The sequence below is a fragment of the Anopheles funestus genome, chromosome 2RL (assembly GCF_943734845.2).
Source record: "Anopheles funestus chromosome 2RL, idAnoFuneDA-416_04, whole genome shotgun sequence".
Taxonomy (NCBI): Eukaryota; Metazoa; Arthropoda; class Insecta; order Diptera; family Culicidae; genus Anopheles; species Anopheles funestus.
The window spans coordinates 97,336,964-97,357,261 of NC_064598.1; the positions used below are offsets into that span (position 1 = coordinate 97,336,964).

Genomic DNA, 20,298 nt, shown 5'->3' on the forward strand with positions numbered 1-20,298 from the left:
CATTTTTACTACCAACAATTGATAGGACAGTATCTAAATGTTGCGTACTTTGTCTAAAAAATGGACTTCAAAGCCGGTATTCCGCCTTGAGGGGTTTGATTCTGCCACTGTTACCAACCTAGGCGGCGAAATGCTTTGAAGAATGTTTTCGCCACTTTGCAGATCATTTCGAAGAAGAGCGCGTCCGAAAACGATCCATGCGCCACGATACGCGCGATGGCCAATTAGCCGCAAAACCGTGCCGTCACAGATGCATGTCGGCGGGTGTGTAATTAGCGTTGTCATTTATTTAAATCAACTGAACATTTAAATACCGTCCGTAACGCTGTGTTGTGTGTAAATTGAAATGAACATGCTATGGGCATTGAGTAAACCGTTCGGCGAGTGGCCAGCTAGCAAGGGTGTGGAGGGAGGGTTGGAATATTCAAATAAGACCCTCTTCTTGTTGGAAATATTTGATTACAGACAAAGGCGGGTTCCTGGACGGGGGATCTAAAGTCGGGCAATTTGTGATCGAGACCCCTTAGCAAACTGCGTCTTGGAGACCCGCATCGAATATTTGCATTTCGTTTGCAAATAAATTCGTCCAATTTTCCTTGGGGCGTTTGTCGTCGTCGTCGTCGTTGGAGCACAATTGAAATCATACCATGTTTGGGAAGTGGTCTGTGGAGAGGCGAAACACAATTCGATTCCGCTCGATGTGTGTCTCTTGGGGAAGCAATTCTACATCAGCAGGCACCCGTGGTGGTCTGCTAAAGATGGGATAATTTGCAAATCGCCCTGTCTACCATTGACTTTTCCATACTGTCACACAATGAAATTCCTTTTGCCAAATACACCAAATACCGTAACGAGCCTGATGAGGAGACGGACTGTTGGGGAGCGCTTGGGAAAAGGGGAACTGTAATTGCCGGTTTGCCAAGATGGAAAGAATGCAAGACTCTGCGGGCCAGTTACTTTTCTGGCCCGATTTACTGTTTGGGTCAATATAAACAATTCAAATCACGATTGAAATGCAATGATGAAGTAGCTTTATGGAGCTTGTTGGAAGCTATTTCAACTTCTTTTTTGTTAAGATTTAATAAGTGCAACAGTTTAATGTAAAAAAAGTATTTTTTCTTCTTAAAGTATTAAAAGGGGAACATATTAAAAATATCTTTTTATCAAAATCTACTTTACTTTTTAACCCAAAATAAAAACTCTTTAAAAATAAAAACATATCCTCCTGTTATGCTAAATCTCACCCAAGTATTTCACAACATGAATTTTGTGTTGGTTGATAAAATCAAATATGCTGCATTTTTGGTTCTAGCGGGAAGCAGCTACCGTCTGATGTGGGATCGTTTCATCGAAGAAGGATCATCGCACCAGAACAAGATCATCTGATCGTTCGCCTGCACGCTACCGTGTATCGTGGCCGAACCAATGAGCCTATTGTATGGGGTGCGATTCTTCTGACCAGATACGAAATACCCTAATGAACGTGTAAATGTGCATAACCCCGGCGTTACTACCGATCGATATCGGAACCGGGCGATCGTTTTTCGAAATATTTTGCATGCGATACTTGCCACAATATGTGGAGGTTTTTACACGATTTTCATGCATGATTATCGGGGTCTTTTTTATCATCCCCTCTCCTCCTTTTAGTTGACTTTGGGTTTTCTCTTTTTTCTCTTCGATTTTTTTTGTGTGCAGCATTTAAGTCTCGCTCCACTGCGCTCATAATTAAATTGGTTTTTTAATAAACAATATCGACCTTTTCCACCGGTGAGGTTAGCTTACGGTTGGTTTTAAAGTTATCGTTCGTGCTTGCTGTATACTGTTTTTTTTCTCTCTAGGTGGAATTATTCCCTTCTGTGAACTATCGCAAACAGGATACGTTGTTCCGTAAAGTAGAGGGCAATGTATATTGATGTAAGTCCCACCGGATAGGAAACCCGGGGAAAACAGTTTTGCCTTGCGGGTAAAACCGCAAATTGACAACAATGTTCCCTTTTTCTTGCGCCCCCCCATACAGATAGTCAAATATCCATCGTAAGTAACACGTGTAAGTGTGTTTCGGGTGAAAACATGGTTGCTGAAAAGGGAAAATTGAAATTGAACAAAAACCTAACCGTTTGTTCAATCAAACATATTATGATGGACTGATTTTATCGTAATAGGGGAGCTGAGAAATAATTCATTTTCAATTTACGTTTTGCACCGAGATGTCGGACAAAAGCTGAGGGAGCAAGTGGGAACGTTCGAACGTACATAAGTAATCTGGCCAGCTAGCGAGCGGTGTTATCGAGTGCCTGCTGGTGCTGACAGGTGTATACGTACCACTTCGCCTGAAATGTTGACGCTGATTGGAATTTTGAAAGGGAGATGTCAAGTTCGTTGAAATCGGTTTTCCAACTCCCATTCGCCCTCCGCGTGTGTGTGGGTAAAAAGTCACTCATAAACCACAAATCATAATTCAAAACATACTGACATGCTGGACATTTTTGTTTTAGTTTTTTTTTGGCAACACCACAACCAAATCATAAGGAGCAGGTCAGTCTCTTTATCTGTTTTCTATATCGCTTCCTGTTGGTATGTGGACAACGGGAGCAAAACAAATTAATGATTGACAGCAAACAACGTTTGCTTGCATGACTTTATGATAACGCAACCTCCCAGAGTGGTGAATTCTACTTCTCTCTCTCTCTCTCTCTCTCTCTCTCTATCTATCTCTCCCTCCACCCGATACCGATAAAGGGATATTTAAATTCAACCGTACTCATTAATTTGATAAATGTACGAAACCTTTTCGGGTGAGTAATTACGATTGCACTAATTTGCGGGTAAACGAAGCATTTAAAAGTGCTTTACAAAGCTTCAGACCGCGAACCGCGAAAATGACAGTAAACAGAGAGAAAGCGGGGGAATTTCCATTGCATTTCGCAGTAGACATTGACGTAACGAGCGCAACGGTCGCGCGCTTTTAGTGTTCGTATATGACAGGAAAAGGACGCTACTGGTTCTGAAGAACGCAAGATGAAGATGGACAAAGGTGGGATTGGTGACAAGATATTTTTTTGGACGAAGTAAGTTTGGGCGAACCAAAAGCAAAAACATTCAAGAAAACCAATAAAGAAGTGTATGATTTTGAAGTCTGCCCTTACCGAAGTTTCTTGCAATCGATGCGAAACCGTGCCATGTGCGTACGCGCTTGTGTGTTTGCGTGAATTTGGAACGAATTTCGAAACGATACCGTGCGGTTTCGTTCCTTCAGGAAAGACCAAAGGAATTTTGATCCCGAATTTTGTGTGCTTCGTCCATCCTGTACGCCATCGCGTGCATATTCTTCGTCCAGCCGTGCCAGCCGCACAATACGGAGCGCCCTTTACATGGAATATGGACCAAAAACAAAAATGCTATCATTCACCTTGGTTTCCTTTGCAAAACCGGTAGGCTCCGTTTCAATTGATTTTATATTGCGTGTGTGTGTTTTTTTCTTAAATTTTTCCCTTTTACCAAATGTCTGCGGTCCCATTTCTGTGGGTGCTTCTAATGTTGATGCAGGTATGCGCCCTCCCCACTGCTTGTACAAAGCGGCAGAATGTAGCGATGGGTGAAATTTGGACAACATATTTTCGCGCATAGTGCATTCCACCGGCATCTTTCCGGGTTTGCACAACCGAATGGAGAAAGGGAGGGAAGAGTTGGGCCATTTTTTGGCCGTTGTTTCGATTTGTGCGCAAAAGGTGCTAAGTGGTTGGAATACTTTGGGCGCAAGGAAAACAGTGCAACCGAGCATACCGACCACGCTATGGTACGCTATGGTGTACGAGTTTTGTGCAATTAAAACGCAACCAAAAGGTGTAAACATGGTAGGCCGAACTTTTATTTTTTTTGGGCAATATACGAAAGTGAGCATGTGTTTGTATTTTTTGTTTGTGTTGGAATATGTCAGTAATCAAGTGTGGTTGCGTTTTTGAGGGGGGAGGAAGAAGTTTTTGACAGATTGTTTTCCACGTGCGGGAAGTCGGTTTGTGGCGCTGAATTAATGTATAGCTTTATTTTAGAATTTCAGATTCTGATCTGTTTTGCAGACCCGTGTAATGAGGATGTGAATTAGAACGAAACAGAGTGAAAACATTTCCAAGAAGATTGATAGCGTTGTGGGTCTTACATCTTTGCGTCGTAAGGAGCAAGAGCACTTGTATTATTAAGTTGTGCAACGTAAATAATGTCAGCTGACAAGGTTTGTGTTGATAATGTACGACATCAGTGGAAGTTCTTGAGTTTCAGATACTATTCGCCAAAATATCTCAGTATGAGTCGTGGAATCCTGAAGAATTGAAGATAAGTAGTAACTTGCTGCTCTTTTTGAGGTTATTTTAAAATGGTTATTTTAAAAAGGTTATTTTAAAATAACACTAGCGACATCAATTCAGCTTGCTAAAATGACAAGTTTCTTTGGCAAATTTCTTAGCAAAACCTGAAGAATGTATTATCAAGTTGTGCAACGTTAATAATGTCAGCTGACAAGGTTTGTGGTGATAATGTACGATATCAGTGGAAGTTCTTGAGTTTCAGATGCTATTCGCGAAAATATTCCAGTATGAGTCGTGGAATCCTGAAGAATTAAAGATAAGTACCTAGTAACTTGGAGAGCTTTTTGAGGTTATTTTAAAATGGCAGAGAACACTAGTGACTTCAAATCAGCTTGCTAAAATGACAAGTTTCTTCAGCAAATTTCTTAGCATAACCTCAAGAAATTCTTCTTGTATTCGTCAGTCATTCATCCATTCATTCATCTCATCTGTAGCTCCAACTATCTGTTAATTAATAAATTTATTCGTTTCATTCAAAACGTCGAGAGGCGCCAACAGATGTCGGCAGGCAGTGTTTGATGATGTCCGGCTGCTGCTAGCAGTTGAAATTTATTCACAAACTCTCTGGATGAGAGTATTTATGGGACTGCCATTTGCATCCATATTAGATACGAGCGCGATAAGACGATCTTGGAAGATCTTTGAAACTGCGACGCAGCATGTACAGCGGGTGATGATAATTAGTGTGTGAATGATGAAGTGCCTCACAACGTCTGCCGTATGAGTCGCAAGCACTTTTCGCCCTCAACGTGGCACAGGGCGCCAAACGTTGTTATTGGAGTACATTGAAGGGAACGGAAACCCGTGGATACGAAGGGACGGACGGTGTAAATGGACCATTTAAAAATTAAAGACATCGAACGGGATGGTCAACCCTGATCAATGGGATGTTTGACGACCATCTGCTGTTGATATGCGCGCGTTTGTATTATTGTCCCGATCGATACGAACACAACACCTACGCCTCATGAGGTCTTGAGGTTTTTTCTTCTCTCTCTCGATTGAAACGCTTGCTACGGACCGGGCGCAAGGGCCCATTGGAAGGTCACGCCGGTTAGGGTGTGGTGTGCCTGCAAAACTATCGGTTGACAATATTTTATTTTCGATTTTCCTTTGTTCTCCAGTGGTTTGATGGTATTATCGCGCACGGGATCATGATAATTTTATTATTAACGATTTAAATGGTCGACTGGGGATCGGGGCTGTTTTGGGTCGTTTGCAACCGTGCCACCGTAATGTTCGTTCGCATGCACCATGGTACCAGATGGTGCAATATGGGAAACGTATAACGGTTGGACCAGCCAGCAAAAGGAAGTGTCTTCTTTTGGGCGACGGCAACAAAAGCGAGAATCCCTTTATATTGTGTGTGTTGGGAAAAGTAAATGTTTTTTTTTTGGGACATGCTGCGGTTCTGAAACCGAAAACGTTGTACGAGCGCGTACTACCCGTACGTGAGCATGAATTTTCCCACCGAAAAACGAACCCCACACTACCCCCCCCGGTTGTGGTTGGTGGAGCATTCCGCGAGCAGCGACATAATTGAGTTTATCGGTAGCGCGTGATCGCTCGCGCGTCGTTTTTGCATCGTTTTGCAGACACTTAAGGGTGGTAAATGGTGGTTTGTTGTTTTGTTTGTTTGTTTTGGGGGATGTAGCGTAAGTTTACGATTTGCATGCGAAGAAGCACTTTTTCCTCAAGGTTCCAGGCGAGAAGCAGACATCTGCTTAACCATTTCACGGTCGGCAGATCGTTGAGCATTCGCGGGTGCGATATCATTCCCGGGTGTTAGTGAACGATATTTATTTCCTTAATTAGTTTCTTGTTTTGCTGTACGATTGGGCATTGATATTATTGCACTTTTCCCAGTGGGAACCCGACGTTACAACGACGGAGGTCCCGTAGTTCATTCATACGATCGCGAACGCATTGAATGGTGTGGTTGGGAGCAATTCGATCGTTTTACACCTTTGTGTGTGTGTTTTTTTTGTTTTGCTGAAGGGAGGCAACATTTACCCGCTATCATATCGGTTGCATCGGGGTTGCAAAAACAAGAATCATACTGTACCGACCGGGTTTTAGATAGCATAACGAGCATTAACTGTCCCAGCAGAACGGGCCCGGCTTTCCCGAGAGACTTCGCTGCTAAAAGAGGCTTGTGGCTTTTCGCATAGAAGGATGAGGTGATAATGTTTGGGGTTACCCTTTGAGCTGTTCTTTTGGGAGGGAGAACGAGTTGGAGGGAAGTTGGTGGCAGTTTTTGGAATGCTCGAAGAACGAGGGTGGAAGGAACATTGCCACCGTAGCACACCTCGTGGCAAGATTCTCGACTGCTGGACAATCGAAAGAAGCGTGAATCAAGCGTTAATTGCCACAGCGAGCAGCAGATAATAGCACGCGATCGATGCCTCGAAGCCATCCCGCGGTAGATGAGGACGTACTTCGTGCTGTGAGGTACTGGCAAGGTACTACTTTTTGCTACCTTTACTGATATTCAGTGTTTTTTTATTCTTCGTTGGTTTGAAAATGAAATGAAAAAGTAAAAGGGAACGGGTGGAGTTTGGTATTATTTTTTCGTTGTTTCGGACCATTGATGCAACTTTCTTGGCTAAGAGCCCAATCGGATGACCATGGGGATGCTATCCTTTTAGCTGACCTTAGAGCATCTTCCTGAGCAGCGGGCCGGATAGTACGGTGCGGTTTGAAACAGTTGGCACTTTATTTATTTTTATTACATCAGTTATTTCCTGACGCAGGTAATGCTGGTCGCGGGTGGTGGCGATTGCCCCCCCAAAAACGAACGAAGGAATAGATGGACACCACCGTGGAACAATCATTGGTGAGGAAAATCGTGAGAATCTGGACACTTCACGAACCGATGCTGGGATAGCATGAATGGAGTTCGTCTGGAGAGCTCTTTGGGGAATGGTTTGAGGGCGTACAGAACAGAAACACCGGATGGACTGGACTTTACTCGACACATCATTTATAATTATTTGCGATGTATATTTACAATAATTATGCCTTTTGAGAACATTACTGAACATTAATTTTATGATTAAAATTAAATAAAGACATCATTTTACACATATCTTTCCCAATAATATGGTCTAATACTTCAAGTGTTTTAAAATCCTGTTCAAAATGGTGCCATTTATATGTCAGCATGAAGGAGCCAACTCCTTTAATATGCGGCTACTATATATACGGTCCCATCCAAATGCTTTCTTCAATCTGCACAATGCAGACAATTGAATCGTCACCAACACTTGTACATGGGTTTATGATTTATGTTATTATCCTGCCGCATGGGGAGGGAATATAACGTCTACCCTCATATTAAAAGGCTCCCCATTCCGCTCCCTGTTCCACAACACTACTGGGTAGAGATGGTTTTGTGTGAGTAAGTAAAAAAGTATAAGGATATACGCTACGCTCGGGTGGTAGATGAAGATTTTGGGGAGAAACTAATCGTACCGAATGCTCCAACAAGGATGTATTGTGGACCTGCGCACTGAAGCAGAAAGCCGCACACACAACCACAAGCTAGGTGAGCAACGGTGGTGAAGGTGAGTACGATGGAGCAAGTGGCGAAAAAATCAGCCACCACTTGGAATGCTATCGTTTTTTGGTTAGAAGTCGTTTGTGTGGCAGGTGCTTCACTTTGAAGCGTCGGCGGCATGAAGCAAAACGGGAACTGGAGAAACATTTTAAAAAGCGCCTAGGCATTGTCGTTTTTTTTTTTTGGAAAATGGAGAAAATGCCATTCAAAGAAGGAGGAGGAGAATCGACTGAGCGAGAACTGGAATATAAATACGGCAGGGAGGGTGGCATTTTCATTTTTCATCCTTCCATTCCAGTTTAATATACCGTGCTGCTGGTGCTGGTGCTCCTTGTTATGTATTCCACAGTTACTAGCTCCTGGAGGTTTTCTATTCGCCATATCCAGTCTGGCAGCCATGTCCAAGATGACTGTTTTTGAAATGAATTTATGCTCAATGCATGCGGGAGCTTTGCATGGAGAAGTGGTTGCTTCACGTTTGAAATTCACGCTCGGAAAAGTTACGACTTTTCCCGACGCAAGAGCAAACCTGAGCACTAAAAAGCGTTATGCGCGAGCAAAAGGAAAACCTTCTTGGTAATGTGCATTCGCAAGTCGATTGATGGTGCAGAGAATATCGACCAATTCGTTGTGCCTTGCGATAAAGGGATGGACGGAGGGACGGTTGGGCAGGGTTTGATAACGAATGGAATCGTGAAAGTCTAAGCAGCACATACATACCCATACGCCAGACAAACGCGCATGCATATTCTGGGATGGAGTCTTTCTTTGCTGCTCCACTGCGGTGTAGGTGCCGTGACTTTATATTCATGTATTCCTGTATTCCAATCCCTTCCAAGCTGAGAACCGTAGCAAGTGAGTCGGGTCGACTTCCTTTTGGGTCCTTATCTACCACCGCCATCCCCGTCAAAACCACCACCATCTTGTGCCTTCGGTTGGTATCGTCCTTTTTTTTAAATAAAAAAAAGGTGGACTAGTGGGTGGACGAGTATTTTATTATTCTTTATTATATTCTTCGCTCTAATGCTTGTCGGGAGACCATCTTATTTCCATGGCTCCTTATCGCACTCACTATCTGGGACTTGGGATTTTCCATCTGGTGGCTCGCTTGCTCTCGCTTGCGCTGTGTGTTGCTGTCTTAGTCACGCGCTAGCGTTAACCTGTTAGCCCTTCAGCTGTCCGGGAGCAGTTCATGCTATTTCGCCCTCTATGAAAACTTCGTCATAGAGCCGACGCCTGTAATCGAATGTTGATCCTCGTGTTGTCCCCGCTTGCTGTACGTGTGGTCGTGCGCCAGGGAAATACCCTGTGATCCGTACGGATAGGCTCGTTGAAAGCGGGACATTATGCTGCTTGTTGGATATTTTTATACCCGAAAAAAAAAAGAAATCCGGACACTCACAGCCCAATGTTTGCGTCGCCCGACCCGTTTGCATTCCGTTTGAAAAGTTTCGCTTCAACTACATTCAAAAGAGTGTGTTTGATAAGCGGGCTTGTAGAGAGCGAAATACAAAAAAAAAGTACAAAAAACCATAAAGACATACACACATACGAACTTTGGTGTCCTTATCATGCAGCGAAGCGAAGTAAGCGTAGAATGTGAATTTTACAAAAAGGGAGGCGTTAGCAGGATTTTATTTTTTACTTTTTTTCCACCTTTTACTGCTTTTCCCTTGGAGCACTAGGTTCGGGCTGCCAGCACCAGATAAGGCTTCACCGGTACGGTGAAAGGTTCTCTTTCGCTCTTTGTTTGAATTTTGAATGCTTGAGGAATATGATTTTTTCACGCCCACTTCGGGTCGGCGGAACGTGTGCCCGTGCGTCGTATCGGTACACACAATTTTATACACAATTTTTTCGAAGTGTAGGAGTCGCTTGCACCCCGTCCAGGAAATGGTGCTTTTGCATCATTCAAAGTCGAAGATGGACGACCATTTTTTTTTCGTTGCCAGTCCGCCAGCGCACCAACATAGCGGAGCGTATCGAGATCAAAATGCAATCAACATTATCGTTTGACCGGTGAATTCATTTAATCAAACGGATCTCATTCGCACACCATCCACTTACTCGCACTGCATGAATGGTTCCGTAGTAATGGCGTAGGTCGATTGCTTGTCTTGTGGCTCCAACGGCCGGCTCCAAAAAAAGGGAAGCAAAAGACAAACAAATTCTTCTTGGAAGTTGGCGAGCGGAAGGTACTAAGCTTCAATGACGTTAGTGTACGCACCACGATTAGAAATGGTTAGTAACAAACATAATCGTAAACACGATTAGCCATAAATGTTCAACTTCATACGCACTTCTGTTACGATACCTGGAAGATCTTGGAAGAAGCAAAAAAGGAATCCTTGGAGAAATTGCGTTAACTTCATTTAAATCGAATATTGGTGTACTCTATATATTTTATTCAAAGAACTATTTAACTAAACTGTTAACTTAAATAGTTTCTTCTACTTAAAGCCCAAGGAAATGCCTATTAATCTAAGTAGTGCTTCGATAACTTCCCTCAGAATAACTTCAGGGGTCAATAGGAGACGTCAACAGTGCTCTAATCAAAATACGTCAATTAACGTCCATCGCACGATACATTTGGCTAGTTACGTGTCGATCTTTATACTGTATCTGTTAGTCAGCAACCATATATACATATCATTGTGATATTTCTCTGGACTCTCTTGATAAATCGGATGCTGACATTTGGTAAACTTTGTCAAACTGAACAAAAATATCGCTTTTAACCTTTGCACTCCATCATTAGCCACCTGTCGATACGCTCGTTCACGCCATGACAGTTGGACATCCTTGAAGATGAAGACCGCTGGGCCGTGCGTTACCCGTGGAGAACTATATTCGGCTCCAATGTTGTATGTTGCGAGTACGTAACAGTCGGAACGGGAAATTGGGCGACAAATGACGACTTTCCGCCCCGCTTCTTGTGGGTAGCGCGGTGTAGACGTCTTTCGAGTGTTGGTCCTTCGAATCGACACTTCCGAATCGAATCAGTCTCGCGGGTATCAGCAAAAGTGTGTACGGAAAGTGTGGGAAATTTGTTCTGGTTTTGTCTATTTTTTGTTGTTGTTACATCCGCACCATGTTCAATGAGTCCCGAAGTGAGGAGTACAAGGTAGTAGAAGAAGAAGTATTGCGTTTAAGAGGAGATAGTAGTAGTAGTAGTAGTAGTCGTAGTAAATGGTGGTTATAGTATTAGAAGTTAGTGGCGGATGAATGAACGAACTCTATCTACCAAGTCCTCCCATCTCATCCCACCCGAGCTCGATGAGTCGTGGCTGTGTGGCCAAGCGCCACATCTTACGCGTACCAACCTTCAGGGTTCCTGTTTTTGTAGTTTTTCTTCCTTCTTGCTTCTTTTCTTGTGTTTGGGGGGGTTTTTTTTGTAAGGATAAGGCCGGCTAGAAATGAAGCGCAAAAATACACACACACACACACGCGCGTGCCATGGAGATGTTGAAACCGAACGCAGGGCCGCAACACAAACTAATAAAAGTAATAAAATGTTCTTTCGCCTGCTTTCGTTCGCTCCGCTGGAACTGACCGAAGCACGGAATTATAGGTCAATGGCGTTTGACCGGATCGATAAAGCATTGCAGCAGCCTTCTTGCTGACACGTTCCCATGTTGATGGTTTGCGATGCCCACGGTAGATTTTCGGCCGGGAAACTATGGTTAGCTTTAATTTGGAGCTTTTTGTTAGGTGCACGTGGACGTGCACGGATCGCACATCAACACTAAACGCCAACCAAAGTGTGTCTGCCTTAAAGGTGTGTTAAAGTGCATGTGCCTAGAGGAAATCTCTGTTTTAATTTTTCTGAGAATAAGTATGCATTTTCCTCCAATAATTAATCATCATTGTGGATTTTCCATTTGGTATTTTTCCAAAAATAAATTCGTACAAAAAATGCTTTCTCATACATCATCATAAGAATTATATTTTTAATGAATTTCCACCGGCTAAGTGCGTTTCCATTTTTACCCTTTATGTACAAAAAGGATGGGTTTCCTCCTTGTACACTTTTTCCCCCAAAACCACACGTCATAGTTCACCTTGCAAGTGTGTTCCCACCAAAGGAAAAGTTCTTGCCGTATTGTGCATTGTTATGGTGCCACAAACAGCCCGTTGTAGAATTTCCATCTAGTCGAGCGAGTTTTTAGTTAAACCCAACCCCTTTTTGCAGGGCTGTGCCAGTGCCACCCGAGTGCCTTGGGCCCGAGCGAGACGGTCAGAGTCACCCTCCAACGCCACTGGTTCCAGCCGGTTTGGGGGTTGTCTGGCTTATTATCATCTGTTTAACATAAAACGCGCATACAATAACGCGCATTAGCTGCTGCATCGCTGGCTCTGATTGGAGAATAATAATATGAATATGATTTCTACCCTTGCCTTACCTCCCGTTTCTTGGGGGTTGGAAAATTTTCAACCCCCACACTACCCTCCTGTCTCGTTGATTCTCTCTCACTCTCTCCTACTACCGTCTCTGCTCTAAAGGGTGTTTTCCCCATTCTTCTAACTGTGGCTCCCCCACCCCCAACCAGTGGTTCTCCACAATACACGCGCAACACTACCACCACCACCACCAATACGCATGCCGGAATGTGGAGTGAAGTTTTAAAGTACAGCCTCCCCCCACCGCTCGCTTTGTTTCACTAAGGGGTGGGGGAGGTTTGAAAGTTTTCAACCCTCGTTAAGCTTACGCACACACACAAGCGTATCCATACACCGCTAGGGGAGAGAAGTGGGGTTTTTAAAATCATCATCACAACATCGTTTCCCCTTCAAACACACACACACCATCTTGAAAATGTACCTCAGTGTGAGTGCCTGAAAAGATCTCTCGCTCTCTCGGGGGAGAATATAGTAAATACACGGAAAAAAGGGGAAAATTCAGATCGCCCCGTTTTATTGTTGTTCGAGAGAGTGTGTGTGTGTTTATAGCTCCTTTTAACGTATGCGGTAGATTGTTTACTTTCGGAAGGGGTGTGAGAAGGAGGAGTAGGAAGGGGGTGGGCAAAAAAGGGGAGCAACAAAAAGAGAAGAATCAAAAAAATGGGGCGCCGAGCGTCAACTGTTTTCGCAAACACCACCACTACGGCGTTTCGCAGAAAAAAAAAAACATTATTGCTAGCACGATTTTCTTTCGTTCGATTTTTGCAACATCAACCAATATGTGCAGGAAAAGCATTTCAGTCCCCCTCGGTCTGAACTGGCAAACGAACGCATGTGTGAGCTTCCGATATCGTTCTCGACCTCGTCCGCTCTCTTTTCTTCTTTCGTCTCTTTCAACGGTCGTGGTACCGCTCTCGCTCTCTCTCTCGAGTTTTCCCACACGGTAACGGGGGAGTTTTCCGCTCCCCTTGCCTCCCGCTCCCCATCAAATGTGTTTTCCCTGTTTCTGTGTTTCCTGTTGCTATTTGTTGCCGTACGATTCGCGCGATTGTTAGTATACGGATTTGTAAGCCGGTTTTACCATGCAAAACCGCGCAGACCGCGTGTTCAGCTTACTGTCGTGATTTTCCCGCCGTGTACTGTCGATGTCCCAAGCAGGACAAACCAAAAAAGGTAAAGGAAAATCAGCGCCAGGACACACACGGGGGTTTTGGGCCAAATGTTCGGGATGATGTTGTGCCTTGTCCGCCCACCAAAAACCCGTTCGCGTCGATAACGGTGTACTAATGTGGTCTCTTTTGCGCACACAACATTAGCACGAGGAACGCGTGCTACTAACCGTTCGCGTGTGTTTATCGCGCGTTAATATCGTCGGTGTGTGCGCTACTCGTATCGGATGTGCGAATAAAGTGGTGTGGAGAAGAGAAAAAAAAATACACCATCAACACACACTCAAACACACACATAAATGTTCGCTCGCCCGGATAGTACGCACCTGCACCCTTCACCCCCCCCCCCCCCCTCCCCCTTGCTCTTTGCCACCCCTGATGGGGAAACCGTCCAGTGTGGCCAGATCTTCCAGGCGGCAGTCGGTATTGAACTGAACTGAAAGATCATCGACGAATTTGTGATATCCGCAAAAACCAGCGCGGCGGTTTGTTTTGGCCTCGCGATCCACTGTGTTCGGGTGTTCGGTGTGGTCGGATTTCTTCCGGCGGGTAGCTGTACGTGTACCGGTGTGCCCGTGGTGCGGAACAAAACGGCCATCGGATCAAACCCTGTACCGAGCGCCAAACAGAGAGACCGTAGGGCGAAGGGAAAAATAAAGTAAAGTCTGTCTTGAAAAAAAAAATCACCTGACCGATTGGGTAAAATGCAGGTGAGCATCCTGTGGAGACGAGTGTGACCTATCGCGGCTCTTATCGATACCGGAATTGACACAATCTCTAGTCGGAAGCGGATACGACATCTGCCGTGTCGCTTGTCGCTGAATTACGAACCCGTGCCGTGAGTTTCTCGCTTTCCACCGCAAGTGAAAATAGCAAATGTTTGGTGTTGTGCGTGATTTCTCGAACGTGACAACATTTGCATGTGCTCTTGGATCTCTTGGTGATCCGAGAAGAGATCGAAAAGCAAGCATTAAAATAAAATAATATTGAAATATTTTCATGAACTGTTCTGGTGGTAAAAAACCCGCAAAAAGCAAGGATTACTTTTGAAAGAATGTGCCCCGGTGTCTTCGTGTTCGAAGTGTCCCTTCTTCCGACATAAAGGAAATTGAAGTGTGAAACATGTGCATGAAAGTTATTGAATCCAAAAACCACGAAAGGTAACCATGATAAGGCGATGTGTGTAACACCTGCGATGTGATTATTTCATCACGTACCGTGCGCGGTTAGCGCGATAAGAGAAAATTACGCATGAGATTACCTGTGAGCGACCCGTAATTCGTGGAATTCAAATGCGTGATTAGCAACCCGACGGAGTGATTTGTTATACGACTAAAGCAGCATAAAACGTAGATTTTAAATTCAGGAGTTTACGTTTAAAAAAAAACCTTGGTAAAACTGTTTTGCTTGTGAAGAAGTGAAAAGCCGTCGGCAAAATCGGGATCAATGCGATCCGGTACAAGACTCGTTCTCTGTTGCTTCAAACTCCCCTTTTTTGATAATTATTTTACTATTGGAAATCAATACTTAGAGTCTTGATCGTGCTCTAACCGTAAGTAGAGCTTCTACTGAGGGTTAAAGTGTTTTGTTTTTTATTATTAATCAAAGAGCCTCAAAGAGTTCCTCCTCCATCGTACTTAGACAAGAGATAAAAAATGTGGAACAATTGAGAAAAATGCGCTGAGAAACTGTATTTCGCCGATACAACTAAGTGCCTTGATTTATGCAAACATCTTTGCTGGAATTTCACCTGCCACCACATCTCCGTCGTGCGTTTGTTTGCATCATGGTAAAGACGATAAGACACAAAAAAGAGCAACAAAAAAAACAAGTGTTACTACATAAGAGGTATAAATGTGTTTCATTCTTTGTATAATTCATCGCCGTGGTGTGTTTGCGACATTTAAAATGTTGATGATGTCTCCGCTTAATGCCTTGAGATGAGAGCGATTTAATGCCGTTTTCAAGTGTTGTCACCTGCTGATGCTTCTGTTGTAAACACTGCTGACTGCACATTAACACCCTTGGCAGGAATAATTAACTGCAGTTAAGTTCGGAACGACTGCAATGACTTCGTTATTAGGTGAATTTACTTTTGCGCTAGTGTACGGTGGCTGATATTTTCCACCCTTCAAGTGTGCCTCGTTTCCCCGTGTGTTCTAGAGAAGAGTTGTAAACCTTCCTTTGCAGAGATTATTTTTGGACGCAACTTCCGGCAGTTGCGGGAAATATCGATCCCCAGCAAAAAAACACTAGACAACCAACCGGCAACCATTGGTCTGCGTTGAATCACGCCCCGGGAGTAATTAATGAGAGCATCTTTTCGAGCGCCTTTTGCCACTACATCGGCTTGTACGCCTTGATTGACCTCCGGGTAAAATAACCTACCGCAATAATTGCTACACCCACACACCCACACACACACGCGGCAAAAATACGCACAAGGCCGAGGTTGGTGTTGGCCCAAAAACCACCATCTCGCATTCGCATTACTATCGTATCGTCCTGCTGCCGTTGGGGGGGTTTTTGTTGTTGTTGCCGTTCAGTTTCCCGGTGGCCACAATCAGCTGACTTCCGTTTTCATCGATCGTCAACGGTTCCTTTCTCCATCTTGCGGTTTTTTGTCGTCATCGTTTCGTCACGCATGATTTCCTACCCTGCCAGAATCCTTCCGGTTTCCCATTAGGTTTTCGTTTCACCTGTCTACACCGAAAACATCCTAGGGACGGATGGCAGCTTACCCAATCTTAAAGGTAAGGCTCCAGAAAAAGGGAGGAAAAAGAGAGAAAATTATCGGGTGGAGTATGGGGAGCTAGGGTGGTGAGGTGGTCTTTCATTGCAGAAGGGGAGGAGGGGGGGTGGGGAATGAAATAAAGCGGAAGCGAGGACGAAGACATTGATGTTGTTTTTCTTTTGCGTCTTCCGACGCAAAGAGACCCAAAACTAACGCCCAACGTTTCCAAGCACCGTGGACGTGTGTTGTTTTGGGGAGTGTTACGCGCTCCGGTATTTAAGGAAGAGGGCTAATGATTACGATGAGCTTCTACTAAGACGGTTTTGGACGGCAGCCTCAACCTCAAACGCCATCCGTCGCCGACGGCAGTGCCACTTTCTTCGGCCGCTCGCCGCCCGGGACGTTAAAAGCGCAAAAAGGGAGTAGAGACGAGAATTACGATGGACGGGCGAGAGATCATTCAAGTGGCGAGTGAACCCTCCGGCCACAATCGCCGTGCGGGTCGGCGGACGGCGAATGATTGGTGTGTGTATGTTTGGATGCCGCCGCGAAGGGAAACCAAAGGGAAAAATCCGCGCAAATAGCCGGAGGGATAGTTCTGCCATTCGTCCGCCTCATTTGCTCTGCCCTGTTTGTTGATGTCCGCCTTCCAATCCTCTGGCGTAATGGTCATAGATTTGTGAAAGGAAGCGGACGGAAGCGGACGGATGTCATCTACGTCATCGACAGCGGTGTGTCTCTCTTTCCTCCCCACCCCGTTCCCCCCCACAAAATGGACGTCATTTCCATGGCCACATTTTCGTCGCTATTTCCACACGCAAACATAGGCATCACGCTCTCGGGGAGTCTGGGCTCATTATCTGGAGCTTCATTATTCTTGGGGACGGAGAGATGAAGTCTTCGAAGGCGGAAATTCGGTGCGCAGTACTCACGCACAAACATCTGGAGCAGATCTCTAACTCTGTCCGTTCCGTTTGCGTTGTATTTGTCTGCCGGGATCAATAGACCATTCGCATTAAGTTTCGGCTGCGATTACCCTTTCGCTTCTTACGTCCATTTACCGGCAACTTCCGAATCTTCCGCCTGGAAGCGACACCTGACTGGCATTGCTCTTGCAGACACACACACTCGGTTCTTACCTTTTGCTTCTTTCCTAAGCGCTGTAACAAAGTATCAAACGTGTACGCAAACATCAGCTTATGCATGTTCAACCCGGCGTAAGATTAAGAAAGCCACATGGTGGTCCCCAGCAGCACCAGCACGACCTGGTTCGACGATTGATATCGATTACTTTTTTTTCAAGGTGGCAAATGAAAGTACTGCGCGAACACGTTTCCTTCTCGCGCGTTCAAGGTGCGGCAAACGTTTCTTATCAGCAAGGCTTTCCCTTCCTTTGGCTCACGTTTAACACTTTTTCTCATCGTCGCGTAACCTACCCGCCACTCTGCCACCCGTCGCTCGCATTCCCGGTGCTTTCGATTGGGTAAATCGATGAGATACGGTTACGTTCTTGGGCGCACAGAGCAACGGTGTAGGTACATAAGTTCCGATGAGGTTGTTCCGTGCTTTTTTCTTTCTCTCTTTTTGCCTACTCCCCCTGCCACTTTTCCATCTGGAGCAGCAAGTGTCTGAGTCCCCTGGAGTATGGGCGAGTTTGGGGAAAAAGGAGGAAAAGGAGGTTTGGTTATGTTTTGCCCCCTCTAGCTGTTGCTTGTTAGCTGTCAAGTTGACGTAAAATTTGAATTATCATTTGAATAGTTTAGAGCCTTGCGGTGTTGTGTCAAGGTTTTTTTTATTATTTTTTTTTATTTTCATTCTGCTTGTCTTGTTGAGCGCTTCGCGCACACACAAATGATGTAATGTAATGGATTGAACTTTAATTGATAAATGTTGCACGCTTATCTTTGACAGCTTGGTTGTATGTAAGGGCGAACAACGAGGTGACAAATTATGCCGTTTAAAATTATCACCGCACAGAGAAGAGTACTGAGAAGCGGTAGAAAACAGCAAACAGAATCGCTGCTACGTGACAGTTCGAATCATTCCTTTACAGTGGAGTATATATCCCTTATCCCTTCGCTGAAGCTACACGTGTAACAAACTGCATGATTTGTAGAAAATAAAGAACGAAAATAACACTCGTCTAATTGTGCCCATCCATAAATAGTTTCCCCGCCCGGCAGACGTCTTGTGACGGTGGTATAAATCAATCAATCGGTTAAGATGTGGAAACGGAACGAGGGAGAGCTATAATAAAAATAAAAAAAACCCTTCCTATGGATATTGCAATGACAAGTATTTTTAAAAACTTCCCGATTGCGACCTTATCACCTATCTGCGCTGATAGCGCAACTAACAAACAACGCAAACAATCTACGGTGTAGAAATTGGTACACAGCGGTTCTGCAAGACGCTAGGAAGGTATAGGGTTTGTTCTTTTATTTGAATACTGCCCTTTTGCAGGTGTAGATAAGGCGTTGTGTAAAATTGGGGGTAAGAAAGAAAAAAAGTGGAGCACTTTACCATATTTCGTGTGTTCTATTTCGGTTCGATACGGTTTAGTTCAAACGGCGTTTATACGGTCCATCCCCATCGATCTATCAATTGTGCGCAAGAGAAGTGTGATCTTTTGGCCAATGGTTGAAAAGCCGCATCGGTGTTATCAGTGTCAGCTAGATGACAGGTTGGCCGTGACAAGTGGAAGGAATTAACCGGCCAGTGCGTATGAGTCAGGTGTCAATTTTAATCGATGACCGCAAGAATTCTCTAAATTGAATCATTGCTTCGTAGTAGGTAAGCGACCATGTGTTAAGATAAAGGTTTTGAAAGGTGCCATATATGGTTCAATACTTAAATTTGTCCTCTAAGTACTATTCTAAGTTTTCCAAGCTACTATTAATTCATTTGCCATTGGTTGTTCATCCGTAGTTCATTCGTTTTAATCCATAGAATTCATTTTGTGCTAAGTGGGTCCTCGTATATCTATTCTTAAATTACTACAACTTCAATTAAAATTCGAAAAAGATACTTTTTATCTTATAAAAATGTTCTAAACGTTAAGGAAGAAAATGTAAGGTGTTGCAGATGAAAATACAAAACGGATATTATTCACTCTCATAATCTTCGTCATGTATGCGATAGACTTCTATTGTGAATATTTCCTACGGCACCAAAAATACCCAAAAAAACCTCATTGACGATAAGACAATTGAAAAATGTTAAAACAAGAGTCACATAATACACACATCCCTGAGCACGGTCGGCGATAAGCCCCCGCTGACACACTGCTGCAAACGATCTAATGAGCACCGGTGACTTGTAAAATTTGGGTGCATTGTTCGTGTCAAGTCGAAGGCCCGCGGGGAAAAAAATTCCATAATGAGAAGCGAAAACTGTAACGCGCATCTAATCTACTGCTGCCCGTCCAGGCAGCTTGAATTGACGAATAGGATTTATCGACACTTTCGGGGAAGACCTTTCCAGGCGGGGCAAAATGGCAAAAAGAAAAGACCCATTCGGCCGAGGCCCCAAGGAGGCTCTCCAGTAAACGCGTATGCTTGTCATTGTATCGTCATCGAGTCATGGTAAAAAAAATAAACAAAAGTACATCTTTGCGCGAAAAGTACAGCAGGATGGGAGGTTATGTTTTGGGGATTTTTGCTTATCTAAATGGGCTCTAATCCCGGCCACCGATAGCTGCAAACCATGAGCCGGAGAAGCGCCCGCTCATTCGCAACTCAATGAATGCATACGCTTATCACACCACGCCGAGGGTTGGTGATTGATTAATTCGTTTGATTGTTTGCGGGATTAAAAATGCTGCCTTTTTCCTGCTTGTGAAGTGGTAGGGAAAAGGCAAATGGAGAGAAGGTGAAGGGTTTTAAGCCCTCTTTACCCCCGAAGCTCCATTTGCCACTCAAGCAGTGGTAGGAAAACAAATGAGAAGTTTAGCTTGGGAAACGGTTTTTGATAAAGCAAAAACCAAACCTCGCCGTCCAAAGTGACTAGCTCCGTCACGCGCTTCATATCTGAACGTGCGTTTAGATTAACTAAAAGTAGGATCTTTATCTC

General features: G+C 44.3%; 1 protein-coding gene across 3 annotated transcripts in view; it reads left to right on the top strand.

The window, feature by feature from the left end:
* Window positions 1-20,298, top strand: part of LOC125763378 (lateral signaling target protein 2 homolog) — a 113,870-nt gene that overhangs the window by 2,395 nt on the left and 91,177 nt on the right. The window contains exon 1 of one of the 3 annotated variants that reach the window (XM_049426491.1): window positions 13,816-14,331. The exons of the other annotated variants lie outside the window; for them this stretch is intronic. The gene's annotated coding sequence lies outside the window, so the exon portion shown is untranslated. Of the gene's footprint in view, window positions 1-13,815; window positions 14,332-20,298 lie in introns of those variants that run through there. 3 annotated transcript variants of the gene reach the window in all.